The 20,472-nt window shown below is 42.0% G+C and overlaps 1 long non-coding RNA gene and 1 pseudogene across 1 annotated transcript; one reads left to right on the forward strand and one right to left on the reverse strand.

The window, feature by feature from the left end:
- The first annotated feature begins 226 nt into the window (after positions 1 to 226).
- Positions 227 to 12,142, forward strand: LOC148005301 (uncharacterized). The gene is made up of 3 exons (XR_015623108.1): positions 227 to 448; positions 11,516 to 11,587; positions 12,033 to 12,142. It is a non-coding gene; the product is annotated as an uncharacterized LOC148005301 (long non-coding RNA).
- LOC103692653 (40S ribosomal protein SA pseudogene) lies at positions 4,100 to 4,978 on the reverse strand (annotated as a pseudogene).
- Positions 12,143 to 20,472: the final 8,330 nt, after the last annotated feature.

Consider the following 20,472-nt stretch of genomic DNA (forward strand, 5'->3'; position numbering starts at 1 on the left):
GAGAGAGGTCAGCTTGAAATTCTCCGCAGGTGCTTGATTTCTCCACCCTCCCCGCAAGGCGGGTAGATTTCACAGCCACAGACTACGGATTTTGAAGAGATGAATAATTGTTTTCTTAGCAGGTTGAGCTGGTCTCTGGTGCTGATCGTGATCAGCTGTTGGGTTGGTCTCTTCCCGCAAGGCAACTTGGGAGTTTCCCTACCGCCTGCTGTGACGTGTGCAGCGATCCTTGAAGAAGAACTCACTACCCAAGTATCCTGGCTAAAGCTGCATCTATTTCAGTTACCCTTTAGAGCTCAGTTAACATTTCAGATATTTGTAAACCCGTAAAAGTCAATATGTGAGGAACCAAAGCACGCGGAATTTTAAAAGCTTCATCGTAAAATGAACGGATGTTCATGACAAGAAATTTGGAAAATAAACATGATACAAAAACAGACATTCTTAAGTAAGTGAGATCACACAGTATTTTTCTTTCTGGGTGTGGCTTGTTTCACTTAATGTAATATCCTCTGGGCTTGTCTGTGTTGTGGGAAAAGGCAAGGCCTTCTTCTTGTTTTTTTTTTTTTTTTGTTTTGTTTTGTTTTTTTGTTTTTTTTTGTTTTGTTTTGTTTTGTTTTTTTAAGACGGTATAAGATGCCATTGCATAAGTGTACCACATTTTCCTTATCCATTCTCTGTCGGTGTTTTAATATCTTGATTGGTATAAACAATATTGCTATTCACTTTGGGATGGGTTAATAGGCAAGAGAGATGTTGCTGGGATCTATGGTGACACACTTTTCCTTTCTTTACAACCCTCCATATTGTCTACTATTGTGGTTGTACAAATCTACTGGCCGTGGGCATGAGTCCCCCTTCTCCAGTTTCTCTCCGACACATGTTTTCTTTTAACCTTATGATAATGGCTATCCCAACAGCTGTGAGGTGTTATTCCGGAGTGGAGTTAATTTGAGTTTCTTTACTGGTTAATGATAACTATTTTTTATATATCTTTGGGAATTTTCATATCTTCTTTGAGTGGAATATCTACTCAAACTATCATTATGTCATTTATAAATAAATATGATTTTCCTTCTTCCATTTTGATCTGCCCATTTATTTGTTTGCCCTTGTTACTATTTCTAAAACAATACTGAGTGGAATGTTAAGAGTTGGGATGCTACTCTTATTCTGGATTGCAGCGCAAAAGCTTTCTGTTTCTCTTCATTGGTTATAATGTGAGCTACAGAGTCCGCATAAAGAGTCTTCTTATGTTGAATAATTGTCTTTCTATGTCTTAAGAATTTAGAGGTTTTATTGAGAAAGGAGGGTGGACTTTGCCAAATGCTTTTCTCTATCAGTTGATCTTTTTCTTTCTCTCTCTCGTGCTCTACTGGTGTGACGAATCACACTGACTTACTGGCATGTGTTAGATAAGTTTTGTAGGTCATTATGAATTCTACTCAGTTGTGATGTTCAACCTTTTTTGATGTGTTGCCGGAATAAATTGTGAATATTTTGTTCTTTCTCTTGATGTTTACCATCAAGCTGTGTTTTTCTTTTCTTAAGCTATCTTTGTCTGGCATAGATATCAGAATGGCATAGTTATCAGGCTTCAAAAAAATGTTTCTGAAAGTATTTTCTGTAACTCTCTTTCTGGAAAGAGTTAAGATATAATACATGAATTCTTTTTGAATGTTCAGCTACTGAAGTCTTCTGCTCCAGACGCTTTTCTTTGAAGAAGGTTTTTAAATTAATTGTTTGGTATCTTATCTATTATTCTTCCTCTTAGGCTCTTTACTACTGATTTAATCTTGGTAAGATACTTTTTTTTCTGGGAATGTATCCATTTCATGTAGGCTATTAAATATGTTGTCATGCTCACTTATGTCCTATATGTCTATTGTAACTTCTTGATTTTTAATTTTGGCTTCATTTAAGTCTTTTACTTTTTTTTTTAGAGTTTGTTTATATTGTCAATAAACTTAGTGGTTTTTTCTGTTCTCTGTTTATGTTTTTAAAATATTTTTTCTGCTAATGTGGAATTTGATTTATTCTCCTTTTGGGTTACTTGAGGCATGGTGGTAGACTTGTTTTTCTGGTCTATGACTTCCTTTCTGAAGTAGGTATTTAATGTTGGAAGCTCTCCTCCCCACCCCATTTACAGCAACCCCCTTGTTTTGGTAAGCTGTGTTTATGTAATCATTCATTTCAAGTACTTTAATATTTTCATTTGAATTCTTCTTTGACCCATTAAGAAACATGCAATTTTATTTTCATATGCCAATTTTATAAAAGTGTACCTGTTTCGTATTCCTAGATCCATATCCACGTAGTTTGAAATAATATTAGATATTTTTCAGTCTTAAATTTGATAGGATTTGTGTGACCTAACAAAAAGTCTACCCTAGAGAAAAATCCCATGAACACTGGGCAGGAGTACATATCCAGCTGTTGATGGAACCTTCCATTCATCCACCAGCCCTGTGGTTAACAATGCTATTCCAGTCCAGCATTTCCTTCTCAGCATTCTGTGTGGTTGTGTGCCCATTGTTGAAGGTTCCCCACCAGTACTGTCCTTCTACTTATCCCTCTCTGTGCTTGTAATTTTGCTCATGCCTTCTGGTGCTCCAGTGTTACGCAAACACACCTAGCCAGTTGTTCCGTCCTCTTGAGACCTTTATCCAGCCTCCTTTTAACAAACCTGACCTATCCCCCCCCCCGTGTGTGTGTGTGGGGGGGGGTGTGCGCGCGAGTGCATGTGTGTCTGCCTGCTCTTAAACTTTTATTGATATTTTCAGATTGCATTTTTACACCTTTTAGGCCATTTCAGTCTTTTGATAGAAAGTTTAATCCAAGGTTATCTTAAGATGTAAATCTTACATGCCGATGTTTTGTTTACTTCTAGGACAGAGGTTCTTAACCTTCCTAATGCTGCGACCCTTTAATAAAGTTCCTCATGTTGTGTTGGTCCCCAACCATAAAATTATTTCTCTTGCTGCTCCATAACTGTAATTTTGCTACTGTTATGAATTGCAATATAAATATCTGAAATGCAGGCTGTCTGATATATGACCCCCCTGTGAGAGGGTTGTCCTATAGCAAAGGGGTTATGGCCCACAGGTTGAGAATGACTAACTGGGTTACAGGACTGAGTGTCTGGAAACATCACTTTGGACTTTGGAGGGACCTGAGCTAACACAGTGCATGGGGGTGGGGGATATGATCCGTGTCCTGGATGCTCTGCCAGTGAAAATTGGTCGATGATCTTAATGCTTTGATACAGTCTTGTCTTAAACACTCTTAAGACTCTTCCGATATCAGCAACTGTGCTCACAGAAACATACATTTTTGGATTTAGTGCAGCCATGTTGGGGCTGAGGAGGAGGGATAGCCCTCTGAGTTTTGTCTGAGGACTTCCACAGAAGCAGTTGTCTCATTTTTTTTTTTTTATAGCTGGTGAAAGGAGTTTTATGTTGGAGATGAGCATGCAGCTGAATTGCTCTTGAAAATATGTTAAGCCACAGAAAAATCACGGTGTTAGCTATGCCAGAACACGCTGTCTGGTAAGCCAGCTCTTTGTAACTGCTAGTTTATCATCTCAGTGCATGGGGAGGACCTGTGTTTATGCCAGACAAATGGAGAGCAGCATGTTAAAAGACTGTATGAGGCAGGGGTATAATAAAAAGATTACCCATGCTCCTAGCAATGCACCCAAAGCAGCAAGGAAACACAGAGCTCTTTGCAAGTGCATTCAGAATCCTTTAAGTGTGTTACTGTTTCTATTTTCACTCTGCTCTCGCACCTGTAACATGGCAGAGGTCAACCTGAGCCTGGCGCATGGTATAAATTTACTACTAGTGTTTTAAATCTTGTCTGTCATCTAATCGTTTTATTTCACAAAGTAGCATTCTGAGTTTAAGGGATAGCTGACATGTGATTCTAATAAGCTGAGGAAGATTAGTTTAAATTCAGGCTTCATTATACTTAAGTGTGCTTTCCAAATTGTTTTTATAATATATTCAACGTTATCCTTTCTTTTTTTTTCCCTTCAGCTTTTAGGAACTTTATTTTCCTCCCACCTTTTTTTCTTTCACTTAGGTGTCTGCTGAGTGGCTCAAGACCACTCAGTGGTGGCTCCAACCCACTCAGTGGCCTGCGCTGTGGGAGCTGCTGACTAGTCCTCAGTGGCTGGCTGCGTACTCCAGTCTTCCGTGGGGAGCTGCTGGATGGGCACTGAGGGCACCTGCACACCTTCAGACCAGTTGGCCACCTCAGGGTGAGCAGCAGTGAACTCAGGCACTGGTGTGGTCCATTCACCCTGGAATGCCTTGGTCACAGCCTTCTCGGCAGCAGCCTGCTCCTCCTTCTCAATCTCCTCTGGATCTCTGTAGAAGTAAAGATCAGGCATGACCTCCCATGGGTGCTCCCGGGAGATAGTTCCTTGCATGAGCAGTACTTCCTGGGCCAGCATCCACCACATCAGACCCACTGAGTGAGCTCCCTTGTTGTTGCATGGGATGGCAATGCCCACACAGTGCAGGGGAGAATCTGTGTTACACAGAGCAATGGGGGCAGGTTGACATACGAGGCCTCTGTGAGGGGCTGGTGGTCAGCCCAGGGATGGGTCACCACTAGAAGCCATGGCTCCCTGAAGGCTGCTTGGGTCTGGTTAGTGAAGGTCTCAGGTATGAAGCAGCCAGCAGTGGGAGTGGCTCCTGTGGTAGCAGCGAACTTCAGCACAACTCGCTGGCCAGTGTTCCTGGAAGACATGACGCTCACATCAGCAGGGTTCTCAATGACAACAATAGTGCGAGCAGCGAGAACGGCTTCTCCCAGGTCCTCTTCAGGTTTATGATGTAGATGTCACTTTTCCTTTTGTAAATATGCTGCTCCATCGAAAGTCAAGGTTGGTGACACCTAAGTAGGTTCCTGCAGCAAGGAACTTGAGGACACCTTCCTCCTTCATCTGCAGGACATCAAGGGCTCCAGACATTGTGTACGATGGGAACCAAGAACAGCGCCATATGGACCCATCCCCAGGTAGCACAGAAAGGCAAAGTTGTCCCTTCTTAAATATGCTCCCAAAGTTCACTGTTACCAATTTATTATCCAATTAATTAATTCCAATTATTTATCTACTCTATCCAGAAAGACCCTTACCCTGTACTTCTAGAAACCATTTAATTGGAGAATTCTGATGAAACCCTGTTGAAGCCCCAGTGTGACCAGTTTCAGTTCTCCCTCTCCCCAACCCATGTGCACTCTCTGCGAATGTGAAGGAAGAGGCTTACAGGACAAGCAGCTCTGTCCCACGTGGAGACAGACAACCAGAGAACAAGTCATGAGTAAACATTTCCTCCTGAAGGGAGGAGGAGAGCTCATAAGACTCAGGAAACAAGTATAACAAACAAGGCCCAGGAAGTAAATGAAACTTACAAGGCTTAGGAAGCTCCCAGAAGTCACAGGATTCACAAAGACTGTGTGGAGCAGTAGCAATTGTAAGGAGAGAGGATACTCACTGACTAAGCTGCCTATAAATTATGCAGGAAGCTCTCAGGGATTCAGCTTTGATGTGTGCTCACCTATGCTGGGGTTAGCTTCTTAGTGATTCAGCTACTTTTGAGTGACCTGTGGTCCTGTAAGTAGCTCTTGACCCACATTCCTATTGCAAGTTCAAGGGTTCATTATACTATACTTGTATAGAATAATTTAATTTTGTATGTATTGTCCATGCTGTATCAAGATGAATGGGTATTTGTGAATGTCTCCTCACAATACTCCTACGAGCTTGGCATCAAGTACTGATAAAGACAGGTACATTGGAAATCATGAGAAGGCCTTTGCTTGCTGCCAGCAGGAAAAGTGCTATTAGCAGACTAATGTTCACCATAAGCTACCAACTGGCCCTCTTAAGCCTAGCTTCAGACCCGTGCTCCAGTGGGATGGGTTGGATTGGAAATGTATTATATATATTACTTTGCTGAATTACACATTAGGTGTTGCCTACATTACATAGTAGGTATATTGCCTGTGTTACTCAGGCAAGCAGGAATTACAAACCTCAGGGTGGTCCTCAGGATAAGGGCCAAGAGTTTCCTCAGGCCTAAGTTAATATTCTATTCTGCAAAGGAGATTCTGAACATAGGACGTCATGGTGAGATCAACCCAGGCTCTGGGTTCAGAAAGCACCTGGCACTAGCGTGTCTCTGGCTGTTGACTTGAAATAATTGGTTTAACTTTGGAAGGCGATCAAGGGCATAAAATGACTCTGGAATTTCTGCATTCATTGTCCAGAGTGTCCTTTTTTTTTTTTTTTTAATGTAGCTTCTCCCATGGAGTGATGTAATGAGAAAAGTCTCATGATCAGTAGAAATGCATCAGCCTTTTGTCCGTGTTTCCTTGGTCGCAGTCACCTGAGACACATTTTTAGACCTCGCTGGGGTCAGTTCATAGTTTTCTCTGTCTGTGGAGGCTGAGGCCAAAGGCAGAATCTTCCAGACAGGTTAAAAAGCAAGCTGCCATTTTAGCTTGTTTTTCATCAGGACACGCCTTCCTGTGCTTCCCGCCCTCTGCCTGTCAATCATGGCTTGCTGGATACCACATTATTATTTCCTTGAGTCAAAAATATGTCTCACACCAGTGGACTAAACTTCCATTACTCCAAAACTGAGATTGCTTTTTTTTTCACCTAGAAAAAAAATAGTTTTTTTTTTTTAATCTCAAGTTCAATGTATATGCTTTCTTTCTTTTTTCTTGTTCTTTGTGCTTTTTTCCCTTTTTGGTAACTTTCTCCACCATGGTTCAGTTAATAAAAACATGAAGGTAAGAGTTAAAGCAGAAGTGTCAGGAAATACAGATTTTACAGGCGAGCTGCTGGAAACCTACTCTGGTGTTAGTGGTTCCTCACCCTGTACATAGACCACCATTCTGTCACCCTGTACCTTTGCTTCCCAGTCTGCAAAGTACGAACTTCTTTTCTTTCTGAAGGATGCTGGCAAGATAATGTGATAACATAACATAGCCCTGAGCTCTTAGCAAAAAGCAGTCTGCACTCCGCCTCCCGTTCTCTCGTGTCACAGAGCAATACTATGGAGAATAAGTTGCTTTCTAATAACTGACTGCAATCATTCAGCCTGTCCCTTGCTCTCCCTCCTATACGCCTCTTCTATTAGTGTCTTTCCCTGACTGGGTAGATGTGGTGAAATAGCCTTACACTGGTTGGTATGGAAACTAATCCCACAGCATGCTGGGAGCATGCAGGCAGTCCTCAGAACCAGCTGTGTGGCAGGTGTAGAAATACTCCTTCCACACTCCGAAGTGTCATGGGACTAAGAAATGTACGATTTGGCTAAAAAAAAATACAAAAATACGTGAATATTCCTTCTCCACAAAAATAGCAATTCATAAGAATGTCTTTCAATTACCACTTCTTGATACAGCATGGTGCGCCTTAGGAAACTCTTCGGATAAAGAACAACAGACCTGGAGCTGCATGTGTCTGTGGTGATGCTTTTAGAGGTGTCTTTTCATCCCACATTGTTACCCATTCTCTGAAAACAAAGATGAATCCCAGAAAGCCACACTTGGACTATGATCTACCCTGGTTGGGTCGGAAAGGATGGCGAGATTCAAGGCACCGCCGCACCCCCTCCTTATGTCACCCAGCACTAGAAACAGTGGATTTTATGGAGTCTGAACTATCTGCTTACATTCCAGACTCAGGAGATGGGCCAAAGTTAGCTGTGTATTTACAAGTTTGTCTCCCCCTCCCAACTACATTGTAAACTTGTCAGTAGCAAGAATTTTGTCATTTCCCCCTTCAGTTTCTGATTTCTTCTGAGCCCCTCAGTTTGCTGTTTTGACAAGCTGAGCGAGAGCAGCGAGTGAGAGGAACCCTCTGAGATTTACTCACTCTTTTAGGAATTTGTGTGGCTTACACCATTAAAGGTTCAAAACACGGGAAGAAATGGGATTTAAGTGAGGGCGGCGTTAAGTAATTATATTAGTCAGGATTCTGGCACCAAACGGTTTGGCGTGGTTTGGGAGATGACTTGAGAATTTAATAAAGGGACTGACGTTAACTAAGAGCATGGTGTGGGGAACCGACAAGGACTAATGTAATGCCCTGTGGCTTGCTGGTTTGTCTTGCCAGTTCGGTATCTAGAGGGGAAGTGCAGTGGTTCTGAGAAGTCCAGGACAGTGCAGGAAACAGCTTGGGAGAAGGACAGGAGCCCTGTAACACTAAGACCGCCTGGTGTGAGTGTGAACAAGGTCACAGGCAGAGAACCTGGAAGCTAAGTAAGAAAACGAAGGGTCACATCACTCTTCCCACACAGCCCTCTTCTGTTCCTTTTCCTAGTTGAATCCAGTTGGAAGCCTGACCATAAGCGGACGCTGATCGGGCAACAGCGGTCCCTGGGTGGCAAAAGAGAGTAGTTAAGCGTATGTGGGTGAGAACAGAACAAGCAGACGCTCACAGTTTGCTAACCAACCTCTCATCTCTGCCTAGGCACCCTCTCATCTCTGCCGACCTAGGCGATTGGTTCTGCGACTAACCACGTCCGATCACGTGATTCCCCAGCTCTTTCTGTCCTCATCCGAGATGGATTTTTCACTATCTACCCTGGTCCCTTGAGCCTCAGATACACGTTTATCATGTTTCTCTTCGTTTCTAGGTACCGTAGACAACCAGGGATGCCTTTTGCAGCTCCTGACCCTGTGTCAGAGCTGGTTTTGGCTTTCACTAACCAACGTTCACTTCTCTCTGAAGATGTTTGGATCTCATTCCAGGAGAGCTAAGCACCAAGTCCCGTCCCCTCTGTGACCGCCTTCCTTCTCTTCTCACACCGTGCAGAACACAGCTAACACCTGCTTGTGCGTCTCTTTCCTGCGGCTCCTTGAGTGCCCCTGGGTCTGCAAGTTCACTGCATTTGATGTTTTTACCACATCACAGAGGGTCTGGTGGAGTTGGAGCTCAGAGAACGCTTGACAAACGAGCAACTGCTCTGCTCTCGGTGAGGCCTTCCATGTGCCTTGCACATTTCTCCATGCCCTCCAGATTAGTATTTCAAAACGCAGACTCTTCAGCTCTGTATTCCTAGGCTCTTCCAGTGTTCCCACTGTGAAGATATGCATGGACAAGGTCTCCAGCCTTTGTTGTGGGAACTCGGCCTGTATTCAAGTCTCACTTACTCTCATTCCCTCTGGCTCTTTGCCTTTACCTCCGATCTCCTCCTCATGGAACGGCCAAGTGTTCCTAGCATGTTGTACTTGCTGGTGTTTTTTGCGTTTGCATTTGCCTATCCCTCCATCTGGAATGACGGCGCTCCTTAGCTACTTCTACTTTTCTCCTATTCCCCCCAAGGATTATGTGTACTCTTAGCCAAGTCCTGTCTTTTTAAGAATCAGGTGAGATGTTGTCTTCTTTACCATGGACTCCTTGAAGGCTTTCCCTTGCAATTGACAAACTTAGGTACTTTTGTTTTTCACCTTATGAAATTTTTTTTTCCACATTGCGTTGACGTGATTTGCTGTCTTCGGTCTTGCTGTTGGCTTTCTCTGTTTCCAGAATCTAGCAGAAAGGCTGACACAGAACTGAAGAGATGGCTCAAGGATTAAGAGCACATGCTACTCTCACAGAGTATCCGGTTCAGTTCCCAGCATGTATATCACAGGCAGCACTCAGTTCTAGCTTCAGGGATCCAACGCCCTCTCCTGGCATCTGTGGGCACCTGCATACGTGTGGCCTACATAAACTCTAGCAGCAACACAATGCACTGAATGAGTGAGTGAGCGAAATGAAGGTGAATCACCATGCGATTACTAATTACAGCGTGAGGGGCTGAAGAGATGGCTCAGTGGGCAAACCACTTGCCACTCTAGTATGATCTGAATGAACCTACACTTTAAAAAGTCACACGCATGGTGCCTTGTGCTTGTGTTCCCAGTACTGGGAAGTCACTGACAAGCCAGTCAGTCTAGTCTATCCTTCAAGCCAATGAGAGACCCTGTCTAAAAAAAGATAGCTAGCTTTTGAGTGACAAGACCTGATAGTAAGCTCTAGCTATACTCATACATGTACCCCATGTACCCCCACACAATGTACCCACAAGTATCCCCCCACAGATATGCTTTGGGTAAATATATGAACACATGGATCAATCAACCAAGCCTAAAGCTGTAGCCCTGGACTATCTCAAGAGCAGCATCTCTGGTTATGTCTACAGAGTATGTGGGTCTTTCTTACACAGAGGTAGAGCACACCACAGAGAATGTTGCCCGTAGGCAACGTATGGGATGCCTGTAGGAAAGAGTATGGAACTTTCGATCAGTCCTTCTATGGGTAAAAGGTCGTCCTTTCTTTTCTTACCTTCTGACATGACTCTTGGATCTACAGGACATTACTGACTTTGGAGATACATGACATTACCCCATGAATATATAGGCTACAGAATGTACAGCCACCTTGAATTAGGTGTTGGATATAATGGTGGGTGTGGTGGTTTGAATATGCGTGGCCCAGGGAGTGGCACTATTTGGAGGTGTGTGACCTGGTTGGAGTAGGTGTGGCCTTTCTGCAGGAAGTATGCTACTGAATCTTGGGCTTTAAGACCCTCCTCCTGACCACATGGGAGCTCGTCTTCTCCTGTTTGCCTTCAGATGAAGATGTAGAACTCTCAGCTCCTCCTGTATGTACTATGCTTCTGCCTTGATGATAATGGACTGAACCTCAGAACCTGTGAGCCAGCCCCAATTAAATGTTGTCCTTTATAAGAGTCACCTTGGTTATGGTGTCTGTTCATAAAAATGGAAACCCTAACTAAGACAGTGGGCTTTTCCACCTCACCAGTTCCCCAATAACAACTTAGAGACCTATTTATTTCTGAATAAATGTCTTGACCATAAGCTTGGGCTAGTTCCCCTACTTTCTTGTGACTTATAGCCCATTTAAACCATTCTGTGTCTGCAACATGGTTGGTTCCCTCTCCTTGCTTTCATATGTCTAATTTCCCCACAACTTGGGGCGAATCTTCCCACCACTGACTCTCTCCCGGAGTTCTCTCTCTCTGCTGGGACTCCCACCTTCTACTTCTTGTCTTTTGCTAATAGGCCATCAGCTCTTATTGACAGGTGATGCTTCCACACAGCACGCCAGAGATTATCCCCACAGTAGGAAGCCCCGTGCTGAGAGTGGTGGCATCTCATGAAGGCAGAGCCACCGAAGGACTACACAGACTTTTCCAGGAGGAAGAAAATTCTGTGCTGTTTAAGCCATTTTTACATTGAGTTCTCTATCATCTTCAATCAAGCCCTCTCTTAATCAATAAACCAACCTAATCATTTCCACTAACTGAACCAAAGTCAAAGGTCATTTAAAAAAGGCCCAGCAAACCATGTTTTACTTTCCTTAGTGTTATTGTTTTAGTTTTTTATCTATAACTTTTCAAACCTGCTTTCAAAGAGCTATGCTTAAGGGTCTAACCTTAGACAAGCAAAGATGTTCACCTTGGTTAACTTTATTGGATTTCAGAATCCCATCTCCCTGTGATGGCTGACGTTGTTGACAGTGGCTTACCTCAGCACCATAAAGATCCCAGCTGAGGTAAGTGACCACTGCTGTGGTAAATGAGGTAGGCTGCCAGGGGTAGGGCCACTCACCATTTTCCTCAGTCGTATCAGCACTTCCTTAAGCTGCTGTACACATCTCCCTCCCCACAGCCTCTCAGTCGGCTGCTGATGTGGGTATCAACCGCACTGCACCTGAGTGTCTTTCCTTTCAATATTGTTTAATTTTTCTTGTCTTGGTTCCTGTCCTAGTAGGCAGGATGTCACAAAAGAGGGAACCGCTGTCCTCTCTTTCTGGGAGAGTTCTGCTTAGTCTATGAATTGGGATCTTTGTATTAGAGAAGATGATGAGATTTTTTTTTTTTGATTAGATAGATTTTTTTTCTGGGAGATCTCCACCAGGAATTGGTAGCCTGTGGTTATATTCTGCACCTATTAAAAGATGGAGTTGTAAAACTGATGTGTATGTAATCTCTTTTCAGGTTTCCATGGCAACGGCAGCAGCGACTGTGAGGGTTTTTTTTCCCCCACTCTTCCTTCAAGGTTTTCAAGCTATAATTTAAAAAAAAAAAAAGTCCTTCTTTTAAAGACACTAGAACGTGTTTAGGTTCCTTTCGTGAGTCGGTTATGAGACTGCAGGGTTCCTTGGGCAGTAAGTATAATCTAAGTCAAGAGTTCTGTTACTAACGAGCTATGTGATTTGGGACAACTCAGTTGCCCTCTGTAAGCCTCTATGTCCCCATCTACAAAATGTAAACAAAAAATCATCTATATGAAGGACTCTGGGAAGTATACACAAACCGTCCGGCACAACCTGTGACTTACACTAACAGTAACCACTCGGAATAAGTGTTCTGCAGCTGTGAGCCTTTGCTGTGAACACAGTAGATGTGCTGTGCTGTTCATAGAAGGGTTTATAGACTCCCTTATTGGCTTTCATATCAGCAATTTTTGTCTTCTTTTATTCTCCTACTTGGTGTTTAGTTATACACTTATATTTAAAGTCCATCTGGGGGACTGGTGAGATGACTCAAAGGGTAAATGATGCTTTGTGACCTGAGTTCTGTTACTGGGACCTTGTCTTTGTTAGGGTTTTTATTGCTGTGAGAAAGCACAATGGTCAAAAGCAACTTGTGTGCTGAGGATGGCAGGGGAGCCCCATTGCCCTCCCAGCTTTTGTGTGGGTTCTGGGGATCTGAGTTCTGGTCTTTGCCCTTAGCCAGCACATGCTTTACCTGTTGAGCCATCTCCCTAACCTTAAAATAGTTTTTAAGCTTATTTCCTTAGTAGTTCCATCATTTTTTTTGTAATTTTTTCTTTTACTGGATTTTTTATTTACATTTCAAATGTTATCCCCTTTCCTGGTTTCCCCTCCAGAAACCAACTATCCCATCTTCTATAAGGGTGCTCCCTCACCCACCCACCCACCATCATTTCCATCATTTTAATCATGTATGCAGCCAGTTTCATTGACTGGATTTTATTTAAACTGGATAGCATCTTTCCAACTTGTTAGCATGCTTGGTAATTTTAGACTAAGTGGTAAAGACTGAGTTTCAGAATTCTGGCTGCTAGGGTTTCTTTGTTTTGTTTTGTTTTATTTTTGTTCTTTAACTTTTCTTTAAGTACTACTGGATTTTTTTTCTGGTATGTATTAACATTATGTAAGTAAGATGCTGTCTTAGCTTCATGCTATAACAAATACCCTGACAAAAAGGAACTTAGGAAAGAAGATGTTTATTTAGCCTACATTCCAGGCTAGAGTCCATTATTGCAGGGAAGTCAAGGTTGAAACTTAAAGCTTCACATCCACAGGGAAAAGCAGAGAAAGAACAAAGTACATGATGGATCCTTGCTCATGTCTTCGTTTATGCTGTTCAGGACCCCTGCCTAGGGAATGGTGACACCTATAGTGGGCTTGGTCTTTCTACATCAATTGAAAATCAAGACCCCTTCCTCCCACAGTCATGCCCACAGGCCAACCTCATGTACATAATTTGGTACTAAGATTCTTTTCCCAGGTGATGCTATGTTGTCAAGTTGACAGCTGAAACTAGTCAGCATACATGTGTTGTTGAAGCATACTTTAAAAAGTTTTACTGGGTTTCACAGCATCTTACTATGATCTTTGATCTTACAGTACTGGTACTGCTCCATTATTGAAGTTTCTGAAATTTCTTTTGTTTGTCCACAGCCCAGAAGGCCTTTCTCCCCTGTCAGTGAAACATTAACCATTTCCTGCCTGGTGTGAGAGGTATAAAATTGCTTTTGTATACATTGACACCACAATTCCTTCTCTAACTTCACATCAAGTTCCTCTCTTAAAAAAGTCCATCCTTACATCTATCACACATGTCAAGTAGGTCCTTCTGTCAATTTCTCAAATTGTTTCCCTGTGAGGTCACTGAAAGTATCCTAAGCCACAAATTCTAGCTACCTTGACCTTCTGAAATTCCAGTTCCTGCCTCTCCAGCTTGAAGGACTCCTGGGTTCCATGTGGCACTCATGTGGGTACTGAATACAGGAACTCTGTGATTATTCACTTCATGCTGTCCTGTCAGTTTCTCTGGGATCTTAATTCTGCATTGATTGTGTCCAATTTCTGAAAATTATAATTTCACATAAAGTGTTCAGTTTTCTAGTAGCTCTGAGCAGGATGGGTAAATTTGGTCTCATTATTTCTTCAAGGACAGAGAATAGATGTTGTTCATTGTTTTTGGTATGCCTGAGCCACTCTGTTGAGTATGGGATAGACTTTCCTCATGACTTTAACCTGTATTTCCTTCGTGCCTGGTGGAGGTGCATTTCTTCTATGCTATTTTTCAATTTTACATCTTCTTGGCTGAACTTGTGTAACTTCACATCTTCCCCTCACTCTCAGCATTCTTGAATTGTAAGATTTCTTTCTTTTACCAGATGGCCTCTTTCAGACACACATTTTTTTTTCAGGTATTTTCCTTGTGGCCTATTCCACTTTCTTAGCATTTTTTCCCAAATTAAAAAAAATTAATTTGGCACTTCCAGTGGTTAGCAGGAGTCCTAAACCTGCGGATCCCTGCCCGCAGCAGCTCTCTGCTCCCAAACCCCGTGGGAGAGAGACCTCACCGCCTGGACAGGTGGGCACTCCTGAGACTGAAGAGCGGAAGAGACCACCAACACTGCCGACCCCTGCCCACATCCCTGGCCCAAGAGGAAACTGTATACAGCCTCTGGGTTCCCTTGGATAAGGGCACAGCAGCAGCGGGTCTGCTGCGTCTGAGACACCGCCGGAACCTGAAGGGATAAACAGTTCTCTGCACCCAAATCCTGTGGGAGGGAGAGCTAAACCTTCAGAGAGGCAGACACGACTGGGAAACCAGAAGAGACTGCACTCTGCCCACATCTCTGACGCCAGAGGAAAACACCAAACGCCATCTGGAACCCTAGTGCACGGAAGCTCCCGGAAAGGGTGGCGCAGATCTTCCTGGTTGCGGCCACAGTGGAGAGCTCATAAGCAACACCCCACGAGCAAACTTGAGCCTCGGGACCACAGGTAAGACCAACTTTTCTGCTGCAAGTGATCTGCCTGGTGAACTCAAGACACAGGCCCACAGGAACAACTGAAGACCTGTAGATAGGAAAAACTACACGCCCAAAAGCAGAACACTCTGTCCCCATAACTGGCTGAAAGAAAACAGGAAAACAGGTCTACAGCACTCCTGACACACAGGCTTATAGACAGTCGAGCCACTGTCAGAAAGCAGAACACAGTAACACTAGAGATAATCTGATGGCGAGAGCAAGCTCAGGAACCCAAGCAACAGAAACCAAGACTACATGGCATCATCGGAGCCCAATTCTCCCACCAAAGCAAACACGGAATATCCAAACACACCAGAAAAGCAAGATCTAGTTTCAAAATCATATTTGATCATGATGCTGGAGGACTTCAAGAAAGACGTGAAGAACTCCCTTAGAGAAACACAGGAAAACATTAATAAACAAGTAGAAGCCTACAGAGAGGAATCGCAAAAAACCCTGAAAGAATTCCAGGAAAACATAAATAAACAAGTAGAAGCCCATAGAGAGGAGTCACAAAAATCCCTGAAAGAATTCCAGGAAAAAAAATCAAACAGTTGAAGGAATTAAAATGGAAATAGAAGCAATCAAGAAAGAACACATGGAAACAACCCTAGATATAGAAAACCAAAAGAAGAGACAAGGAGCTGTAGATATGAGCTTCACCAACAGAATACAAGAGATGGAAGAGAGAATCTCAGAAGCAGAAGATTCCATAGAAATCATTGACTCAACTGTCAAAGATAATGTAAAGCAGTAAAAGCTACTGGTCCAAAACATACAGGAAATCCAGGACTCAATGAGAAGATCAAACCTAAGGATAATAGGTATAGAAGAGAGTGAAGACTCCCAGCTCAAAGGACCAGTAAATATCTTCAACAAAATCATAGAAGAAAACTTCCCTAACCTAAAGAAAGAGATACCCATAAGCATACAGGAAGCCTACAGAACTCCAAATAGTTTGGACCAGAAAAGAAACTCCTCCAATCACATAATAGTCGAAACACCAAATGCACAAAATAAAGAAAGAATATTAAAAGCAGTAAGGGAAAAAGGTCAAGTAACATATAAAGGCAGAACTATCAGAATCACACCAGACTTTTCGCCAGAAACTATGAAAGCCAGAAGATCCTGGACAGATGTCATACAGACCCTAAGAGAACACAAATACCAGCCCCCCAGGTTACTGTATTCTGCAAAACTCTCAATTAACATAGATGGAGAAACCAAGATATTCCATGACAAAACCAAATTTACACAATATCGTTCTACAAATCCAGCACTACAAAGGATAATAAATGGTAAAGCCCAACATAAGGAGGCAAGCTATACCCTAGAAGAAGCTAGAAACTAATCGTCTTGGCAACAAAACAAAGAGAAGAAAAGCACACAAACATAACCTCACATCCAAATATGAATATAACAGGAAGCAATAATCACTATTCCTTAATATCTCTCAACATCAATGGCCTCAGCTCCCCAATAAAAAGACATAGATTAACAAACTGGATATGCAACGAGGACCCTGCATTCTACTGCCTACAGGAAACACACCTCAGAGACAAAGACAGACACTACCTCAGAGTGAAAGGCTGGAAAACAACTTTCCAAGCAAATGGTCAGAAGAAGCAAGCTGGAGTAGCCATTCTAATATCAAATAAAATCAATTTCAACTAAAATTCATCAAAAAAGATAAGGAAGGACACTTCATATTCATCAAAGGAAAAATCCACCAAGATGAACTCTCAATCCTAAATATCTATGCCCCAAATACAAGGGCACCTACATATGTAAAAGAAACCTTACTAAAGCTCAAAACACACATTGCACCTCACACAATAATAGTGGGAGATTTCAACACCCCACTCTCATCAATGGACAGATCATGGAAACAGAAATTAAACAGAGACATAGACAGACTAAGAGAAGTCACGAGCCAAATGGACTTAACAGATATTTATAGAACATTCTATCCTAAAGCAAAAGGATATACCTTCTTCTCAGCTCCTCATGGTACTTTCTCCAAAATTGACCATATAATTGGTCAAAACACGGGCCTCAACAGGTGCAGAAAGATAGAAATAATCCCATGCATGCTATCAGACCACCACGGCCTATGGCTGGTCTTCAATAACAATAAGGGAAGAATGCCCACATATACGTGGAAATTGAACAATGCTCTACTCAATGATAACCTGGTCAAGGAAGAAATAAAGAAAGAAATTAAAGACTTTTTAGAATATAATGAAAATGAAGGTACAACATACCCCAAGTTATGGGACACAATGAAAGCTGTGCTAAGAGGAAAACTCATAGTGCTGAGTGCCTGCAGAAAGAAACAGGAAAGAGCATATGTCACCAGCTTGACAGCACACCTAAAAGCTCTAGAACAAAAAGAAGCAAATACACCCAGGAGGAGTAGAAGGCAGGAAATAATCAAACTCAGAGCGGAAATCAACCAAGTAGAAACAAAAAGGACCATAGAAAGAATCAACAGAACCAAAAGTTGGTTCTTTGAGAAAATCAACAAGATAGATAAACCCTTAGCCAGACTAACGAGAGGACACAGAGCGTGTGTCCAAATTAACACAATCAGAAATGAAAAGGGAGACATAACTACAGATTCAGAGGAAATTCAAAAAATCATCAGATCTTACTATAAAAGCCTATATTCAACAAAACTTGAAAATCTTCAGGAAATGGACAATTTCCTAGACAGATACCAGGTACTGAAGTTAAATCAGGAACAGATAAACCAGTTAAACAACCCCATAACTCCTAAGGAAATAGAAGCAGTCATTAAAAGTCTCCCAACCAAAAAGAGTCCAGGTCCAGACGGGTTTAGTACAGAATTCTATCAGACCTTCATAGAAGACCTCATACCAATATTATCCAAACTATTCCACAAAATTGAAACAGATGGAGCACTACCGAATTCCTTCTATGAAGCCACAATTACTCTTATACCTAAACCACACAAAGACCCAACAAAGAAAAGAGAACTTCAGACCAATTTCCCTTATGAATATCGACGCAAAAATACTCAATAAAATTCTGGCAAACCGAATCCAAGAGCACATCAAAACAATCACCCACCATGATCAAGTAGGCTTCATCCCAGGCATGCAGGGATGGTTTAATATATGGAAAACCATCAACATGATCCATTATATAAACAAACTGAAAGAACAAAACCACATGATCATTTCATTAGACGCTGAGAAAGCATTTGACAAAATTCAACACCCCTTCATGATAAAAGTCCTGGAAAGAATAGGAATTCAAAGCCCATACCTAAACATAGTAAAAGCCATATAAAGCAAACCAGTTGCTAACATTAAACTAAATGGAGAGAAACTTGAAGCAATCCCACTAAAATCAGGGACTAGACAAGGCTGCCCACTTGCTCCCTACTTATTCAATATAGTTCTTGAAGTTCTAGCCAGAGCAATCAGACAACAAAAGGAAATCAAGGGGATACAGATCAGAAAAGAAGTCAAAATATCACTATTTGCAGATGATAGTATATTTAAGTGATCCCAAAAGTTCCACCAGAGAACTACTAAAGCTGATAAACAACTTCAGCAAAGTGGCTGGGTATAAAATTAACTCAAATAAATCAGTAGCCTTCCTCTACACAAAAGAGAAACAAGTCGAGAAAGAAATTAGGGAAACGACACCCTTCATAATAGACCCAAATAATATAAAGTACCTCAGTGTGACTTTAACCAAGCAAGTAAAAGATTTGTACAATAAGAACTTCAAGACGCTGAAGAAAGAAATTGAAGAAGACCTCAGAAGGTGGAAAGATCTCCCATGCTCATGGATTGGCAGGATTAATATAGTAAAAATGGCCATTTTACCAAAAGCGATCTACAGATTCGGTGCAATCCCCATCAAAATACCAATCCAATTCTTCAAAGAGTTAGAAAGAACAATTTGCAAATTCATCTGGAATAACAAAAAACCCAGGATAGCTAAAACTATCCTCAACAATAAAAGGACTTCAGGGGGATTCACTGTCCCTGAACTCAAGCAGTATTACAGAGGAATAGTGATAAAAACTGCATGGTATTGGTACAGAGACAGACAGATAGACCAATGGAATAGAATTGAAGACCCAGAAATGAACCCACACACCTATGGGCACTTGATTTTTGACAAAGGAGCCAAAACCATCAAATGGAAAAAAGATAGCATTTTCAGCAAATGGTGCTGGTCCAACTGGAGGTCAACATGTAGAAGAATGCAGATTGATCCATACTTATCACCCTGTACAAAGCTTAGGTCCAAGTGGACCAAGGACCTCCACATCAAACCAGATACACTCAAACTAATAGAAGAAAAACTAGGGAAGCATCTGGAACACATGGGCACTGGAAAAAATTTCCTGAACAAAACACCAATGGCTTATGCTCTAAGATCAAGAATCGACAAATGGGATCTCATAAAACTGCAAAGCTTCTGTAAGGCAAAGGACACTATGGTTAGGACAAAACGGCAACCAACAGATTGGGAAAAGATCTTTACCAATCCTACAACAGATAGAGGCCTTATATCCAAAATATACAAAGAACTCAAGAAGTTAGACCGCAGGGAGACAAATAACCCTATTAAAAATGGGGTTCAGAGCTAAACAAACAATTCACAGCTGAGGAATGCCGAATGGCTGAGAAACACCTAAAGAAATGTTCAACATCTTTAGTCATTAGGGAAATGCAAATCAAAACAACACTGAGATTTTACCTCACACCAGTGAGAATGGCTAAGATCAAAAACTCAGGTGACAGCAGATGCTGGCGAGGATGCAGAGAAAGAGGAACACTCCTCCATTGTTGGTGGGATTGCAGACTGGTACAACCATTCTGGAAATCAGTCTGGAGGTTCCTCAGAAAATTGGACATTGAACTGCCTGAGGATCCAGCTATACCTCTCTTGGGCATATACCCAAAAGATGCCCCAACATATAAAAATGACACGCGCTCCACTATGTTCATTGCAGCCTTATTTATAATAGCCAGAAGCTGGAAAGAACCCAGATGCCCTTCAACAGAGGAATGGATACAGAAAATGTGGTACATCTACACAATGGAATATTACTCAGCTATCAAAAACAATGACTTTATGAAATTCATAGGCAAATGGTTGGAACTGGAAAATATCATTCTGAGTGAGGTAACCCAATCACAGAAAAACACACATGGTATGCATTCATTGATAAGTGGCTATTAGCCCACATGCTTGAATTACCCTAGATGCCTAGAACAAATGAAACTCAAGACAGATGATCAAAATGTGAATGCTTCACTCCTTCTTTAAAAGGGGAACAAGAATACCCTTGGCAGGGAAGAGAGAGGCAAAGAT

The sequence above is a fragment of the Rattus norvegicus genome, chromosome 6, assembly GCF_021556685.1.
Source record: "Rattus norvegicus strain SHRSP/BbbUtx chromosome 6, alternate assembly SHRSP_T2T, whole genome shotgun sequence".
NCBI classification, from domain to species: Eukaryota; Metazoa; Chordata; class Mammalia; order Rodentia; family Muridae; genus Rattus; species Rattus norvegicus.